Source organism: Bos javanicus, chromosome 15, assembly GCF_032452875.1.
Source record: "Bos javanicus breed banteng chromosome 15, ARS-OSU_banteng_1.0, whole genome shotgun sequence".
Taxonomy (NCBI): domain Eukaryota; kingdom Metazoa; phylum Chordata; class Mammalia; order Artiodactyla; family Bovidae; genus Bos; species Bos javanicus.
Window position 1 is genome coordinate 24,787,040 of NC_083882.1, and position 17,600 is coordinate 24,804,639.

The window sequence follows — 17,600 nt, forward strand, 5'->3', positions numbered from 1 at the left end:
GGTGGTGGTGGCCGTATTATCAACGTCAGATTGGCAGTGAGGCAGTTCTGCTGACAGGCAGAGCTGGGGACAGTATTATAGGGAACACACCTGTAGAACCTGCAGAACCCAGATGGGTTCTCAGACTCCCCTAATAATCCATGAAAAAATACAGCGTGACATCTAGATGCCATCTCTGTTCTAAGAAAGGGGGCCTCTGAGGAAGAGAGAGGCCTGGTTATAAGGAATGCTGAAAGTGATGTTAAAGCTGTTGGACTGGGGGAAGCCAGTGGGGTACCAGATATCCTTTAAGAGAGCGAACAGGAGAGCAGGGAGGAAGCTCTGAGAAGGAAGAGACCCTGGGAGAGTAAAGTCATGGAATTGCCATCTTATGTTTCTGATACCTATGTTTATCAAACACTTTCTTCCACTGCACCCATTTCACAGGTGAGACCATGGAGGCCTAGAAGCCCAGCACTAGGAAGTGGAGAGCTGGAACTTGACCCAACTCTGACTTCAGTGCTCTTTCTACCAATCCCCAGCTGCCTGCTCATTGACTTACTGTTGTCCATGGGTTTGTGGCTGAATGGTTTAGGGAGAGCTTCTGTAGCTCATGGCCGTGTCCTGGGCAGAGCTCTTTTGGATCCCTGTGACCTATTTAACTAAGCATCCTCAATACCCTGATGACCATGTGCCCCTCAGGAGATAGTATACAATATCCCTGAAATAGATAGGGTCTGGGAGTTCCATGCCCAAGGCTGCCCCGCCACGTGGGGAATTCACAGGGCTGACGTGTAGCATGGCATTGGGATGGGTTTTCGGGGTGCTTCTCAGATATTCTTGACACTGCAGAATGAATTTAGTAGAAAGTATTTCCAATCCCATTTTCGCCAAACACACATCATCTTCAGGGCTCACCCTTTCAGCTCCTCCACTTACCCTGGAGGACTTCTGTCCCCGTGGGTGTGACCCTTCCTTGTCCCCGCCCTCCAGGATCTTGGTGGGCTCCAGCTGGTGCTCAGGGACAACACACTTACGCTTGGGCTGGGCTCAGGCTTCGTTGTCACACTTCAGTTTTCTGTTTTGCTACAGCTAAGACTTTGAGGAGATAAACAGAGATCACTTTACACCTTTTATATTATGACAAATACATATTGCAAAACACTGCTGCTTCCAAAATGTTTGGGTTGCAGAGCAGTCAGGAATTAACAGCTCTGCAGCTCCCCAAGATGCCTGTACTTCATTTACACATCAGAATTTTTTTTACACTGTTCAGTAAAATAAAAAGCGAGAAAACACATATACACACACGTACACATGCGCGCCCAGCGCACCACTTGGGTTCTATATCAGGAATGTCTTAAATTAGTAAGTAGTTCTTTAAAAGTCCAGATAAACTGATAAATACCATTAATGGCTTAATTTATACTCCGGGTTTGAAATTTGACACACGGACAGTATCTTGGCTCAGGAAACACAAGTGGTTTTGTGCCAGAGGTTTTAATGACCGATCAGTAATATAAATTGCTGCATCACTGAACAGAAATAGCTTCCCTGTGTCACTTGATCTGGAAACTTCTCTGGCCAGGCAGCAGTTAATAAATTTAAAAATAATTACCCTCTTCATTCAAAGTCAAACTAATTAGGAGTGGGTTTTACAAATCATAATGTTGTCCGAGCCACTGTACATCCCCGTTTGGGACGTGAACAGGCCTGGGGGCAACAGATGGGATCGGGTGGCATTAATTAGAGGGCAGGGGAGATACCTCAGCTGCTGAGCTAAAGGCGAGGGGGCTGGGGCAGTCTGCAGCAGGCCCTGTGGGGGAGGGGGGAGATCTCGGTGTGGCAGCCTTGGAATTGAGCTGAAGGAACCTTCAGCTCTTTTAATTCATATGTAGGAGACTCAGAGGCTTCACAGGTGGCATTAGTGGTACAGAACTCGCCTGCCAATGCAGAAGACACAGGAGACGCAGCTTCAGTCCCTGGATTGAGAAGATCTCCTGGAGGAGGGCATGGCAACCCACTCCAGTATTCTTGCCTGAAAAGTCCCATGGACAGAGGAGCCTGGTGGGCTGCAGTCCATAGGGTCGCACAGAGTCGGACATGACTGAAGTGACTTAACACGTCTGCATGTAGGGGACTCAGAACAGCTCCCTGTGTGTGATCTGAACATAAGAGGGATGGGGCCAATGCTACTGTTTGGGGGCCAGGCCAGAGAGTCTGTGAGAACCCATAGCAGGAAAGGCAGATGTGCAGATGGCTACCCAGGGAGGATGAGCTCTCGAGGGCTTTATTCACCAGGCAAGCTGGGGCCCTGATAGCGCGGTTCAGGTTTGTCTTGCAGGTTTCAAGGAAGCGGGACCCTTGGAACCCAAAGTCTTGAGTGTGACATTCAGGGTATTCGGAGCACTTGGGACCTGGTGTCAGAGGTCTAGATTCAAGTCCTATCTCGTCCCATCACTTCCACGTTTTATGAGCTTGGGCAGGTTGCTTAACTTTCCCTAAGCCCATTTCCTCCTTGGAAATGTGACAGCAACGATGCTGTCGTACAAGGGATGTTGTGAGGGTTTAATTTGATGATCCGTGGAAAGCACTCAGCATAGGCCTTGCATGGAGTAAGCGCTCATCAGTGGTGAGGGTGGTTATTAACACTGCACCATCGCGGTCTTCGCCATGCCCTTGGAGGGTGTCCTTTCCCCTGACTAGGTAGGTGAGAGGGGAAGGGGCAGGCTGATGTGGTAAGAAAGGAATAAGAATGGGGTGCAGCTGCTTTGCTGAGCTGATGGGATCTTTGAGGATCCCTGATGCGTCCTTTGGTCAAGAGGATGTTTCCAGTGTACCTGTAGAGCCATCAGCCCCTGCTGTATGTACAGTGGGGAGAGGTGAGGGCATAATGGAGTTGTGCATGTGGAACAGCCTCTCAGAACAGATTTCGTGGATTTTATTTAAGGCCCTAGTTCCTAGAATGCCCGAAGCTTCCCAGGGGGACTGCCCTCTTCTGATGTTTAAACCGATGACATATCCAAGTAGGCCGGACAGGCTGCAGAGCTGGGGTTAGCACAGAGCAAGGTCTTGTGTTCCCCCTTCCAGGAGCTTGAGTCCCCCACTGGTGTCCTGGCCCATGTCTGTGGCCATTAGGAACCTGGGTATTCTGGAAATATAAGTCAGACCTGGGTCATCCCACTTTATGCCCTCGTAGTGCCCTGGTAAGGAAAAGAGACAGAAAGTCATTCCTGAGCTTAGGAGTTCTGGGGCTGGGAAGCTTCATGGACGCCTTAGAGCCCAGGACACTTGATCTCCAGACTTGCTCCAAAGCAGTTCCACTCTGTCTTCCAGCCCACGCCCTGCCCCCCCAGGTTGGCCAGCCTAGTGACTTGTGTTCGCCACATACCAAGTAGCCTGTGCGGCTGATTTGTCCCATCCTTCCTTCATTCATTTATCCACTAAGTTTTGAAGTACCTACTGTGTGCAAGGGGCGGTCCCTGCCTTCCTGAAGGCTACAGTGTGTTGTGGAGCAAATGAACAAGTAGGGTGAATTTGCTTTGGTTACAGATAATATCATCTTCCCAGGTGGCGCTAGTGGTAAAACAGACAAACAAACAAAAAATAAACCTGCCTGCCAATGCAGGAGACATAGGAGATGTGGGTTCAGTCCTTGGCTCAGGAAGATCCCCTGGAGGAGGGCGTGACAGCCCACTCCAGTACTCTTGTCTGGAGAATCCCATGGACAGAGGAGCCTGGCAGACTACAGTCCATGAGGTCGCGAAGAGTCGGACACGACTGAAGCAACTTAGCATGCACGCACAGATAATACAGTAGCGGTACACTATTGGATATTTTGAAGATATAATTTTATTAAGTCCTTATTACCATCCTAAAACATAGACATTTTCCTTCCCTCTTCTTTGCTAGAGAAAATGAAAACTCAGAGAAGTTAAGGATGACCTGTCCAGGATGGCTAGAACGTGTGCTTCAGGCTCCTGCACCCTAAAGCCTGTGTTTTAATGCTGCTTCTCCTCCCCGTGCGGGCCTGGGCATCATACCTAATGTGCAGAGCCGGGGCCTCAGCTCTGCCCATTCAACAGCCTAGAAAACTAGGGCTCAGAGGCCTATATTTGCACAGGGGGGTCAGTTGAGAACAAATAAGCCAAACCAGAATTAGGACCCACGAGTTCTTACTTCCAGGCCAAAGTACTCTCCACTCTTGACTACAAAATAAGGACTTTATTTTGCTGGCCTAGAAAAACTTGCTTCATTTCCACCTTCCTGCGTCACAGAGAAAGCCATTCAAGCGGATGCAAATGCTGAGATGCTCCTTCTCAGCTCCTCCGTGTCAGCCTCAGGAGGGTCGTGCGGCCCAGAACAGCTGACGCACCCGGCGGCCAAGGGCAGCGGTGCTGCAGGACCTGCCCGCCCCGGGAGCACGGAGCAGGCGCTGGAGGCGCCCTCCCTGGGGCCCTCTCCTCCTCAGTGTGAAGGAGGCTCAGAGGCACCTTGTCGTGGCTTTGGGAGGAGAAGGCAGTGACAGCACAGAAACACACGCGCACACACACATGCACACCCTTTGATCGTGCAGAGAGCTGTGCCCCCACCTTGGTGTTGTCGGCTGCCTGCTTGAACTGGCCCCTCTGTCCCTCCTGATACATTAAGGATGCTTGGAAAGAGCTGCAGGGACTGTCTCTGGCCCTGAACTCCAGAGAAGAAAATGAAGTCCTTGTTTGGAGGACTTTCGGTGGTGGATGAGCAGGCGGGGCAGAGAATCATAGAGGGTGAGCAGTTACATTCCTTCCCTGGGGGTGGCTGCCGGCCTTCTGGCCCCCGCTCCTGCCCTGGGCCTGGCACGAGGGGTGGTGCTGGGCATGGAGGAGCCCTGTCAGGGCGGCTGGCTCCTGTCCTCCTGCAGTAGGAAAACCAGCAACTGTTCTGGCTCCTCCTCCCAAGGGCAGTCTCTCGGTTCCCCTGGTCCCAAAGAGGATGAGGGAGGGAAAGGGAGAAGGGCCAGCAGATGAGAAAGAACTTCTTTCCAAAACTTGACATGGAAAAAAGGCAGAACGAGCCTCTCACCCCGACCCAGGCTGGAGGGCCGGGGAGAGGAGGGGGTCATCAGATGGACACGTGCACTCCACTTAGATTGGTGTGACCTCCCCCATTGAAAGCATAATAGCTTTTGACTTTTATAAATATCAGGGGTGATTGGTATAGCGTTTCACGTGGTGTGCCAGGGAATTGAACCCGAGAAAGCCTGAGCTCGGGACGGCTGCAGGACGTCATGGGCACTTGGGGAGGGAGAGTCATGTGCTCCTGTTTGTACAGTCAGTGCTCCAGCATAGACTTACTCTTGAGCTCGTTTTGTGCTATTACTATCAAGGCATGTTTGATGCCTAATATAGAGTTTTATTTTCCAAGCCCAGGGCTCTCGGCTCTGTTGGAGCTGCTTGCTGTGGCATAGGGAATGGCAGCCTGGCTGTCACCTGCTGCCCAGCCACGCCTTCCTTTGGCACCGGTCACCCTAGCGGTGCCAGGGTCCCTCTGGCTCCTTCTGGACTGACCTCCAGTGCTGCTTCTTATGAATAGATTTTGGGTTTTTTTTTTTTTTTGAGTGATTTTAGATTTATAGCAAAATAGAGTGGAAAGCATAGAGTATCCTATATACTGTCTACTCCCTACCCCAACACAACTCCCTCCCTGTCAACATCCTTCATCAGAATGGTACATTTGTTACCCCTGATGAACCCAGGTTGATACATCATTATCCCGCAAAGTTTATGTTAACGGGTCACTCTCGTTGTAAATTCTCTGGGTTTTGATAAATGTATAATGATGTGTATTCACCATTGTATCATGCAGAAGAGTTTTGCTGCCCTACAGAACCTCTGAGCTCTCCCCATCCATCACCCCAATACTTTTGCATGAAGCGTTAACGCTTTGAGGGGATCGGTGGTGTTTAGCTCTCTTGGGATTGGCGAGGAAAATTGAACTGAGATTGATTTGGGATAAAAGAGGTTAAAGCTCATTCATTCAGAAGACGTCTTAAGCATCTCCTCTGTGCTGGACATTGATGCTGGGCCCTGGGATAAGGATACAGCAGTGAGCAGGACTCACCTAGTCCCCACCTCCAGCCATCTCCCATCATAGTGGAAATGATGAACATCATTGTCGTGTGGGGGCAGCTTGGTATTAGGGAAAACAAGAAGGAATTAGGGGAAAGGAAAACCGAATTCTTATCCTGGCTCTGTCACAGGCTTGCTTTATGACACGGGACAAATTGCTTTGTTTCTCTGCCTCTCTCAAATATCGGGAGTGGGAATTAGGTAAGAAAAATTGCTGTTTGAGAGGTTGCATGGTTCCAAGCCCAGCCTAAAGTTCCGATCTTGGATGGATGGTCTACATTTTTCTCCACTTCAGCACATTTGTACCTATGGCTGTTACAGGGGCTTTCCAGGTGGCCCAGTGGTAAGGAATCCATCTGCAGATACAGGAGACACAGGTTTGATCCCTAGGTGGGAAAGATCCTTTGGAATAGGAAATAGCAACCCATTCCAGTATTCTTGCCTGGAGAACCCCATGAACAGAGGAGCCTGGCGGTCTACAGTTCATGGGATCACAAAGAGCCGGACATAACTAAGCACATTAGACATTTACAGTTTCTGTCTCACCAGTAGACAGCCGCTTCTTTCATTTTATTTAGATGCGTATTCAATAAAAAATTAAATGCATACTGCGTCTGAAGAAGAAATTAAAGGTGAAGATCTTTTGTCTTTTAAAAACTATTCCAGAAGTTTGAGGGGATTGAAACGATTTTGACCTTTGAGGACTGTTATTCAGAGCTTGGACTGTTCCTGGCTCTGGTGCTTTTATGTATTATCTTGTAGAGCCCACTAAGAGGCAGGTTCACTGCCCCTATAGCTGCTGAGGAGCTGCGGGCTCAGAGCGGTTTAAGTAACATGACTCGTTCAGTGGAAGGACTGGGCTTCAAGTTCAGGGCCCCCAGCTGGGAGTCTGATGGAACTTCCAGGGTACGTGTCAGTCTCCTATGGTAGTAAGTCCCTTGCATGTGAACAAGTGCTGTTCCACGAGTGGGTTGGTAAGTCCAATTTGTTCATAAGTCTATTGAAATTAGCCTAGGTACCCAACTAACACAGTCGGCCCCATAGTACTGTACTGTAATAGGTTTATAATACTTCTCACACACATAATACATAGAAAACATAAAAAATAAAACATCTTTTATCGTGCAGTACCTTGAAAAGTACAATACAAGAGCTGGCATCGGATCAGGGGGCTGGCCTTGAGTGAGCAGGCAAGAAGGGTTCCTGACTGGAGGAGGTGGGAGATGGTAGAGCTCGTGGATCGTCAGCAGTGGGAGGCGGAGGGCGAGCTGCAATTTCAGTCACACCTGACGTGGGTGGCACGGGATCTGGTTCCTCGGTGGAACCGGACACACACTCACATCTTTGAAAGTTCGCAACTCGAAGGTTCGTATGCAGAGAGGACTTAACTGGATTCAGAATTGCCTGTGTTCAGAATGGCCCCTTCCCTTTCATGCCGTTCTCACACCAGAGTCCGCATGGTCATCCTTGGGGCTCCCACTCACCTCTCCACCCCCCGCTCCCACTGGCCCCGTATATCCCCTCCATCTTTTCAGCTCCTGCCCCTTCCTCTCTGGCTGTGCTCCCTTCTCCCCCCGTGATACCACTGCTGCCTGATGACAGAAAGGAGTTAATAAAAACCAATGTGTAACTGAAACTTGAAAAGCCATAAATCGCCTTGTTTTTTTCTAGGATGTTGGTAGCATTTTGATTTAATAGTTGGACAAACACAAGGGCCTATTTTATTCAGAGTTTACAGGCCTCAAGGCTGTTATTCCTCCAAATTTAATAGCATTGAAATTGCAGGGTTTGCTATAATTTGCCTATCGCTTTCTGCTCCACCACTGATGTTTATTGTCAGCGGGATGGAATCTCAATCCGACTCACTTAGATAACATGTCTGTTAAACATTTAGATAATTGTACCATCATTAACTTGTCACATTATTTTAGAGATTCAAAACAGAAGCAGGGTAAGTAGAGGTACTGGGTTGGGGAGGGGGGAGGAGGAGGAGGAGGAGGAGGAGGAGGAAATCTCTCCTGAGTTGAACAACCAGGAGATGAGAGAATTGATTTCACACTCCTGACGTTTCGTCAGAGGTGCCAGAGTTGGGGGGGCATGCAGCAGAGCTGGGCTGGAAACCCCGGGCAGGTCACCCCTATGACAATGCCACAGATTCTCAGGGACCCTTGGTGGTTCATGCCCAGCTTTGGCCTTTACGTCACAAAGATCGGTTTTTTAGCTTCCCTTAGAGATGCTGATTACAGCATTATATGTCATTACAAAGCCTGAGACCAACCTCCATGTCCAAAGGTAGGGACTCTGTTAATTATGGCACCTGCATGGAAAAAGAGCCATGATGTTCTATGCGATAAAAGGTGATTAGACAAGGTGGTTTAGTGTCGTCTCATTTCGTGTAAAATACAGAAGCCATCCTGTAAGATTCTATAAGGCTCTACAGTCCACCTATTAACAGTGATTGTCTTTAGAGAATAGGACTACAGAGCAAAGCGGGTTTTACTTTCTGCATTATCTATTTCTGAATAATAATAAGAACTAGTATTTATTTTTTATTATTATATAATAATAATGACTTTTGGCATGTTTTACTTACATAATTTTACTTTATATATTTACTTTTTGGCCATGCTGCATGGCATGTGGGATCTTAGTTCCCCAATCAGGAATTGAACCCATGACCCCTGGAGAGGAAGCTCAGAATCTTAGCCACAGACCTCCAGTGAATTCCCTTGTTTGATTTTAAAAATCAAGGTCACATGATAAATAATGAAAAATACCACCTTTGAGCCTTATTCTTTCCATGGAGGAGAATTTCTTTAAAAAGCCTGCAAGTGCAAGTAAATGAGTTTTTGAGGCAGATGTAGGACATGACTGTCTCGACCTCAGTTTCCCACTCTTAAGGCAGGTGACTGCCAGATGGAGAACTTGGGACCTGGGAGGGGCTTGTGCCAGCGCTCAGGGGTCACCACCACTGTCTGTGTTCACCATGGCCTGACAGAGGACGTGGGTAGCAGGGGAGATTTTCCTTAGAATTAAGTGAGGACTGACGTCACACTTAGAGGGGTGACCCAGGCCAGGGCTCAATAGGAATGAGCTCCCATTTTTCAGAGAGCAACTAAATGTCAACACAGGTAGGGTACTGAGCTTGGCATCCAGAAGTGCCTCCCTAGGAATGCTATGGTCTATGCCCTCGGGTCCCATGGAGTGACAGGTGTGACCCGTTCTGTCCGTCTGGCTTTGAACACTGTGTTAGCTCCTGCATCCCCAGCGCTTGCTCTGTGACTTGGGCCAGAGAACTCACTCATGCCTCTCATGGCTATGTGTACCCAGTGACACCCAGGAAAACTGCACAGGTCACAAAACAAAGGTTGGAATGGACATGTACACACTGCCATGTAAAATGGATGCCTTGTAAAATAGCCAACAAGGACCTACTGGATATCACAGGGGACTCTGCTCCATGTTATGTGGCAACCTGGATGGGAGGGGAGTTTGGGGGAGACTGGATACACATATATGTTTGGCTGAGCCCCTCTGCTGTCCACCTGAAACTCTCACAACATTGTTAATTGGCTGTACTCCAAGATAAATTAAAAGTTAAAAGCAACAACAAAAAGCCCTACAAGGGTTAATGTTTTCCTGACTGTACTGTAAATAATGCAGATATTTGGGGGTGGGAGGAACAAACAATGTAAATATTTTATAGACTGTAAACTAAATAATGTATCTATTTAGAAAAACAGCTTAAATAATTCATGTGTTGCAGCGCAGATTTTTTCTTAGAGGATGAACTGGACTGGTGAAGCCCACGGGGTAAGGATGGCGACACAGTGGCCCCTGGGGTGGAGGGGCAGAGGAGTTGCAATAAAAATACGTGTGTGGGATTAGGGAACAACAAGGACCCACAGCTGTCAGTTTCTTGGAACCCAAGTATGTAGTTGAAAGTCTCAGATATTTCAAACTATTCTTTTAAGTATCCTGTGCTCTTTTTTTTGTTTGTTTGTTTTTGATGTGTGAGAGACACAAATAACAACTAATAACAAGAATTTACTTTTAAAAAGCAACTTCTAGCCCAGGAGAATTGAAAAACATCCATCCACACAAAAAGTTATACATCAGTGTTCATAGCCACTTCATTTATACCCTCAACATAGGAACTGGAACCCACATGTCCATCGGCTGAGGAATGAACAAAACGTGGTATATCTGTATCATTATCCAGCCCTAAAAAGGAATAGATATACTTGCATGCTACACCGTGGATGAATGTTAAAACCAACATGAAAGAAGGTGTGCATTGAAACATATATAATATATGAAACAAGTCGCCAGTCCAGGTTCGATGCACGATACTGGATGCTTGGGGCTGGTGCACTGGGACGACCCAGAGGGATGGTACGGGGAGGGAGGAGGGTTCAGGATGGGGAACACGTGTAACCTGTGGCGGATTCATGTTGATACATGGCAAAACCAATACAATATTGTAAAGTTAAAAAAATAAAGGCAATAAGAAAAATTTTAAAAACTTGAAAAAAAAAAAAAGTTGGGCATGAAAGGCTACATAATGTATGATTCCATTCATGTGAAATATTCAGAATAGGCAAACCTATAGGAACAGAGCAGATCAGTAGTTGCCAGAGGCTGAGGGGAGCAGAAAATGGGGAGTGAGAACTAATGAGTATGGAGTTTCTTTTGAGAGGTGATGAAAATGTTCTGGAGTTAGTGTTGATGATGGTTGTACAACTTTCTGAGTACATTGAAAACCATTGAATTGTGTGTTTTAAAAGGATGTGTTTCATGGTTTGTGGATTATATCTTCACTGAAATGAAAAGCAACTTCCAGGTCTTGGTTTTTACACCCTTGGCCCAATACCCTCTACCTGCTGCATCTCAGGATTTTTTTTAGGTAGCTAGCAGTTTGCAGAATGGTGACCAGACAATGCAGGAGGCTCTGGTGCCTTCGGGATCGTTCTGTTCTTGGAGGCAGTGGGGAGCAGGCTGGCTTAGAGACCTCCTCCTGTCCTTCCTGTGTATCAACTGCCGGGAAGAAAGAAAGAAGGGATCATCAGTAGGAGAAGGATGTGAATCTGACCGCAGTCAGAGGAGACTGGGAGTTGCCTTGTGTTGTACATCTTCAGAAGAACAGCCAGGTCTTCGCATGCCCGAGAGGAGTCACTCTGACCAGAGGGCGTACGTGAACAGCGTGGACCCAGGCAGCCCATTTTAAGCAAAGAATCATACAAGTAATATGCACTCCATGTGGGGAAATTAGAAAATACATGTAAACAAAAGAAATGTGTCTCCTGTAGTTGCACCATCTTTTTCCGTTGTCTTTTAAACAACATTGGGGTGATAATAGGCAGTGCATGCTGTTTTGTAATCTGTTGCTCGCATGCCAGCAAACCTGTATCTTGATGATCACTGTAATGCTTCCCTAGTATTGTCCCCTACTCCCCATATTTTTTTTTTCTGTAAGCCTCTGATTGCCTTACTTTGTGCACTGGGATGCCCCCTTTGCTCTCCATGCTTTGGTGGGGGGTGGGGAACCACTCCCACACATGAAGGACCTTCCGGGGGGCTGCAGGCAGGAGAAGTGACTAACAGATACAGCACGTTATCACTCTTACCTATCGCTTCTTCTGTCAACAAGATGAACTGGACTGGCCAGGCACTTCTGCCGCAGCTGTTTACTTGGTCATTCCAGGCAAGCTTGAGATGCTGGGAACACAGCCAGTCCTCAACATTCGATCTTCTTAGAAGCTGTTTGCCTTTGGTTTTCTCCAGCCTTGCAAATGGCCACTCGCCCTGGGCACGATCTGGGCAGGTAATTTACCTCCTCCACTAAAATAACGGATGGCGCTGCCTGGGGGCTGGGCAGACCAAGGAAAATACAGGCATCGATTTATTTGCCAAGTTTAAGCCCAGAGTTAAGTAGCAAGGTAAGCATCTCCATGTGTTAAGTGTCCCAGGCCCAGCTAGAGTAGATTTCCTACCGAAGAAGAACCCCAAACAGGTATTAAGAAAAAGGCTTTTCTTTTGGCATTTCCTTCTCTGAACATTAGGAAAAGTTACCTAACAGGCGGATTACAGGTTTGGGTCAGATGAAGTGTTCCCTGCCCCCGTTCGGAGAAGATCCATTACAGATTGGAAATGACTTTGTCTCTAAGTGCCCATTGTTAGATGGAATACACATTCCCCTCCACCAAACAAATATAAAATGCTTCCAGCCTCTGCCTCAGATTTTCTATTACTGTTTCACAGGACTCCAGAGAGTTTTAAGATAGCAATTTGATTAAGCTTATGGGGAAGATCCCATCAGATAACATTCTTTTTCTGCAGGTAGAGATAATGCGTTCAGGTATTAAGTATGTTTTAAAGGTAATTATCTTTTCCATATTCATTTTAGTTACAGGAATTGAAAAGGGGGAGACTTTGCATCGGAAAGCTGCCCCTTGGGCCCTAGAGTCGCTCTGACTTCTCTCCTCTGGGAAACACACTTGAGGTTTTTGACAAATGAAGGAGCACCAAGTGTTTCTCTGTTTTGAAATGACTTGGGAACCCCTGTCTCTGGGGAGGTGGCCCGGAAGGCAGCATCTTGGCCACTGCTCTCATCTGGCTCCCAAGTTTGGACCCCCTGTCCTGGGATGCCTTCTGGCCTCCCCATCTTAAGCTCAATGGACATGAATTTGAGCAAACTCCATGAGATAGTTGAGGGACAGGGGAGCCTGGCGTGCTACAGTCCATGGGGTCGCAAAGAATCTGAGATGACTTAGCGACTGAACAGCAAGAACGTTTTAAGCTTCTGGGTGATGGAAGGAGGCCTGGTTGCTGCTCAGGAAGAGAACTTGCCTCATCCAACAGTGAGTCATGATGTTACAGCCCCACCTTCCAAAATAGAGCCTGGAATCACCATTTACATTTATTAGCCCAGCTTTGGGGTGTACTCATATTGGAAGAGGCTAATTCCAGATCTCGAATTCTAACATATTTAGAATCCTAGACTTCAGAATTGGAGCAGGAGGCATTAAGGAGTGTGATCCTGAGCCTCAGAGAGGTTCAGTGATTTGCCCAGGATCACACAGCAAGTTAGACATACTGTGGTCTAGGGGGCTTCCCAGGTGGCTTGGTGGTAAAGAATCCACCTGCAATGTGAGAGATGTAGAAAATGTGGGTTCAATCCCTGGGTCAAGAAGATACACTGGAGAGGGGAATGGCAACCCACTTCTTGCCTGGAAAATTGCAGAGACAGAGGAGCCTGGTGGGTTACAGTCCGTGGAGTCAGAAAGAGTCGGACACGACCTAGCTTTCACGCATGCACTGTGGTATGTAGCCCAGGAATCCTGGTCTTGGACCACTCCTCCTGTGCCCTGGGATTCCCACAACTCTTCGATCTAGAAATAATCCTCAGCCCCTTTCCTGGGAATTTCCAGAGTAGGAGATTAGTCCACGTGGCCTTCCTTGGTTATCCATGCATCAGGGTCTGCACTGAGAGCTTCCAGGGCCCCTAGGGGTCTGAGAAGCCCAGAGCAAAAATGGTGCAGATGCTCTGAACTTCTTCAGACCTCACTTGCCCGCCAGCTGTATTGTTTGAATTACTCTATCAATTTTTTTCAAAATAGAAAAATCAGATTGGAATCCTACCGTCAGAAAGCGAACAATTGCGAGGGAGGAAAAAACACAGGCATAGCTGAAAAGGTAATTAGTGATACAAGGTACTTGAATCAGATGCACGCTGTGTGGATCCAGGGGTGGTGATTGGAGTATCTCTCATCCCTTCGTCTGCCTGAAATTCTTTCTGCTGCAGCCAGAAACCCATAGTTCCTGCCCACGGTATCCCCCGCATTATGTCTCTGCCTGATTGCTCAGGAGCACATGATTAGACTGAAGTCACTGGTCTGAAGGCAGCTGACTCTGGGAAAGGACCCCGGGTGATGATGGCCTTATCACATAAGACCCAGATGGTGGCATGGAGACCTCCACTGTCTTCACACTCCTGCCCAGTTCTGTCGGATGGAGATGGCAGTGGAGGATGGGTGTGGAGCTGATGGATCCAGGCTGGTTTTAGGGCGTAGCCCCATGCACTTACCTTAGCTAAGGTTGGCTCTGGCATCCTTACCGGTGTTGTCTCTCCATGCGGGAGATGCAAGAGACGTGGGTTTGATCCCTGAATCTGCAGGAGGAAATGGCAGCCCACACCAGTGTTGTCTCTCCCATGTTCCTCCTCTGGAAGGTCTTCATTGTCTTTTATCAGCTACACGTTAAAATCACTTGAAGGGAGTTTTTTGTTTTTTTTTTTTTTAAGAAATAGCAAGCACGGATTCCCACCACAAACCTGCTGAATCAGAATCTTCAGCGTGGGTGCCAGTGAGGGGCTTAGGCATGCATGTTTTCTAAAGCTCCCCAGGAGGCTCACATGTAAAACCAGGGTTGAGAACTTCTGGATGAGGTAAGATCAGACTGTACTGCGTGGCCCAGAAAATGTCTCCAATCAGAATTTCAGGCCATCTCATGCTACCACCTACGGTGTTCATCCTGAGTCACTTATAATTCCCTATCTCTCTTCACTGCTTTTCTTCTCTTTGTATCTTCCCCTGACTCCCTCATTTTCCTGCGTCTTGTTTTTGTAGACTATTTTTCTCAGCTCCATTGTTTATGTTATATAAATGTTTGTGTCTGCCCTCCACCCTTGTTCCCTGCCCTGATTCATGTCTTGAAGCCCTTACCTCCAAGGTGAAGGTATTTGGAGGTAGAGCCCTGGCAGGTTTAAATGAGATCATAAGGATGATGAACCCCCATAATGGGATTAGTGTCCTTAGAAGAAGCAGAAGCAAAGACATCACTTTGCCAGCAAAGGTCTGTCTAGTCAAAGCTTTGGTTTTTCCAGTAGTCATGTATGGATGTGAGAGCTGGACCATAAAGGAGGCTGAGTGCCAGAGAACTGATGCTTTCGGATTGTGGTGCTAAATAAGATGCTTGAGAGTCCCTTGGACTGCAAGGAGATTAAAGCAGTCAATCCTAAAAGGAAATCAACCCTCAATGTTTGTTGTAAGGACTGATGCTGTAACGGAAGCACTAATACTTTGGCCACCTGATGCAAAGAGCTGATTTGTTGGAAAAGACCCTGATGTTAGGAAAGATGGAAGGCAAAAGGAGAAGGGAGCCGCAGAGGATGAGATGGTTAGATAGCATCGCTACTTCAGTGGACATAAATTTGAGCAAACTCTGGGAGATCGTGACGGACATAGGAGCTGGCGTGCTGCAGTCCACGGGGTTTCCAAGAGTCGGACATGACTTAGCGACTTACCAACAACAGAAGAAGCAGGAGAGACTAGAGCTCTCGCTTCCATGTAAGGACACAGCTCTAAGGCGGCCATCTGCAAGTCAAGAAGAGCCCTCACCAGGAATCCAGCCACATCAGCACCCTGATCTAGGACTTCCAGCTTCCAGAACTATGAGAAATAAATGATGGTTAAGCCACCCAGTCACAGCATTTTGCTAGAGCAGGCCAAGCAGACTAAGACAGGGTCCCCCTCTGTGAGCCCCCTTTCCCCAAATAAGCAGTGGAAAGCATGCCCTCCTTCTCATCTCCTGCACCACGCGCATAGCTCCACTTGTACCGCGTGGCCATCTTATTACTCCGTGTGTGGGGGAGGGGCAGTGTCTGAAGCATCTTTGGTCCCTGGACCCTTTGACTGTTTTTAAAAGAGTAGCCACCCAATCAGTATTTGTTGTGTGATTAACCAAAAGCAATAAGGGGAGCTTCCTGGTGAAAAGCAGGAAAAGGGAATCTGTTCTAGTCCAGATTCAGAATTTTGCTCTTCACCTGCCAGCTGTATGGCCTTGGACAAGTCACTCAACCTTTGTAAGTCTCAGATTCCTTACCTGAAAAACGAGAACTTCATGCTTGTCCCAGTCACGCCAAAGATGGATGTGACGACTAGAATAATCTCAGCAGTAACGTCCTTGTGAGGTGAAAAGCAAATTCAAATGTAAGGTATTGTTCTAATTGTACCAGCTCTGGAGACCCTTGGGGGCCTTGGTTTCTGCCCTTCAGATACCCAGTCTGTACCCTCTGCACCACACCCCTCCCAGCTCTCCCTGGCCCTTTCCTTCCCTGGCTTGCTCTGTTGCACCTCCCATCCGGCACATACATGAATGCTGCATGAAAAAAAAAAAGTCAAATTCTATTATCATATATTTTGAATTACACAGAAAGTAAGGGGGGAAGCAGTCTGGTCCATCCAGAAATTAACTCTTCAGTGTAACGTGATGGACAGATGTTAGAAGGAGAGGTGTCCTAGGGTGTTGGACTGAATATGATCTGAATAGGTCAGATCCCTCATGCCATCCATTCCAGATCCATAATTTCTAGTGTGGAGAAAGTTCTGGAAGGAACCTGAGCTCAGTCATTCCTTGCTCATCCGCCTTGTGTGATTGGAGCACCAACCATGGGCATGCTGCAGGTGCCCGCCTGCCAGCATCTGAGGGTAGCCTGCCTCACCTGCCCCCGACCCCTACTCAGGAGCTTGCAGATGAGAGGACAGCTGTGTCCGGCAAGCTCAGGAGCAAGATGGGCAGGTGCCCAGCCGTGATGGGGCCAGGAAGGGCTTGGAGTCAGGAGGAGACCCTCAGGCTGAGTTTTCTTCTCATGCTGCTTTAGGGTAAATTTATCTCATGGGGATGGTGACTGAGTTGCTCCCTGTATCTTGCAGAGTAAAACCTACGTGTTTAGGCTTGCAGATGGAGGCTGTCGCTAATCCCTTTCCTTTCTCAGTCTCCTGTTTCTGAGGCTGGCGGTGTCTGGCGTTTGTGCGGGGAGGAAGGATATAAAAGGGCAAGACAGGAGACCCCGGTGCCTGGATTCAGAGCCTCTGCATTCCGGGACCCCCCAGAGGCCCCGCTCCCTGGACCCTTCAGCCCGAGAAAGCCATTGTGCTCCGTCCTGGCCTCTGACCCCAAGGCTCTGAGAAGCAGCAGGTTGTTGACACTTGGACAATCATTTCTCGCAGGACCACTGCCTCCCTCGGGAGCTCCCCTGTCTGCCTTGGGGTGGTGACGGCTCCCCCAGCTGGGAAGGGGGGTGGCAAAGGAGAAGTTTGCTCCCAGCCGGAGTGGGAGGAATGGAGGGGGCGCCTCCATGGCAGCCACCCCCCCACCAGATGTGTCCGTGTCCTTTCCTCTTTCACCTGCCAGTTCAGTGGCACCCCCCTCCCAGGGTGGGGAGAGCTTCAAGAAAACGAATCCAGGAGACATTTCGGGCCCACGCTCCCTCTGGCCTTATTGTCGTGGGTCTCCTGCTTGCGGGGGAGCCCCGTGTTTCTGCGTGAAGGATGTCTGTCTGTCTCCTGCAGTTACAGCAACAAAGACTATTTCTGACCTTGGTGCTGCAGAAAGACTCTGGACCAGTCATTCGCTTGCCCTTTTGGAAGCTCAGTTTCTGCATTGGTAGAAAGGGATCCAAAAAGCTCACTTACCTAACAGGCCTGCTGTGAGGCTCAGAGAATAATAGGT

At 48.2% G+C, this 17,600-nt stretch overlaps 1 protein-coding gene and 1 long non-coding RNA gene across 5 annotated transcripts in view; one reads left to right on the forward strand and one right to left on the reverse strand.

The window, feature by feature from the left end:
• The window catches only part of ZBTB16 (zinc finger and BTB domain containing 16), a 204,807-nt gene that overhangs the window by 138,881 nt on the left and 48,326 nt on the right, over positions 1 to 17,600 (forward strand). The window lies entirely within an intron of this gene.
• On the reverse strand, positions 2,906 to 5,209 carry LOC133261757 (uncharacterized). Its single transcript, XR_009741127.1, has 2 exons — positions 4,572 to 5,209; positions 2,906 to 3,182 (listed from the first exon to the last, which is right to left on the reverse strand). It is a non-coding gene; the product is annotated as an uncharacterized LOC133261757 (long non-coding RNA).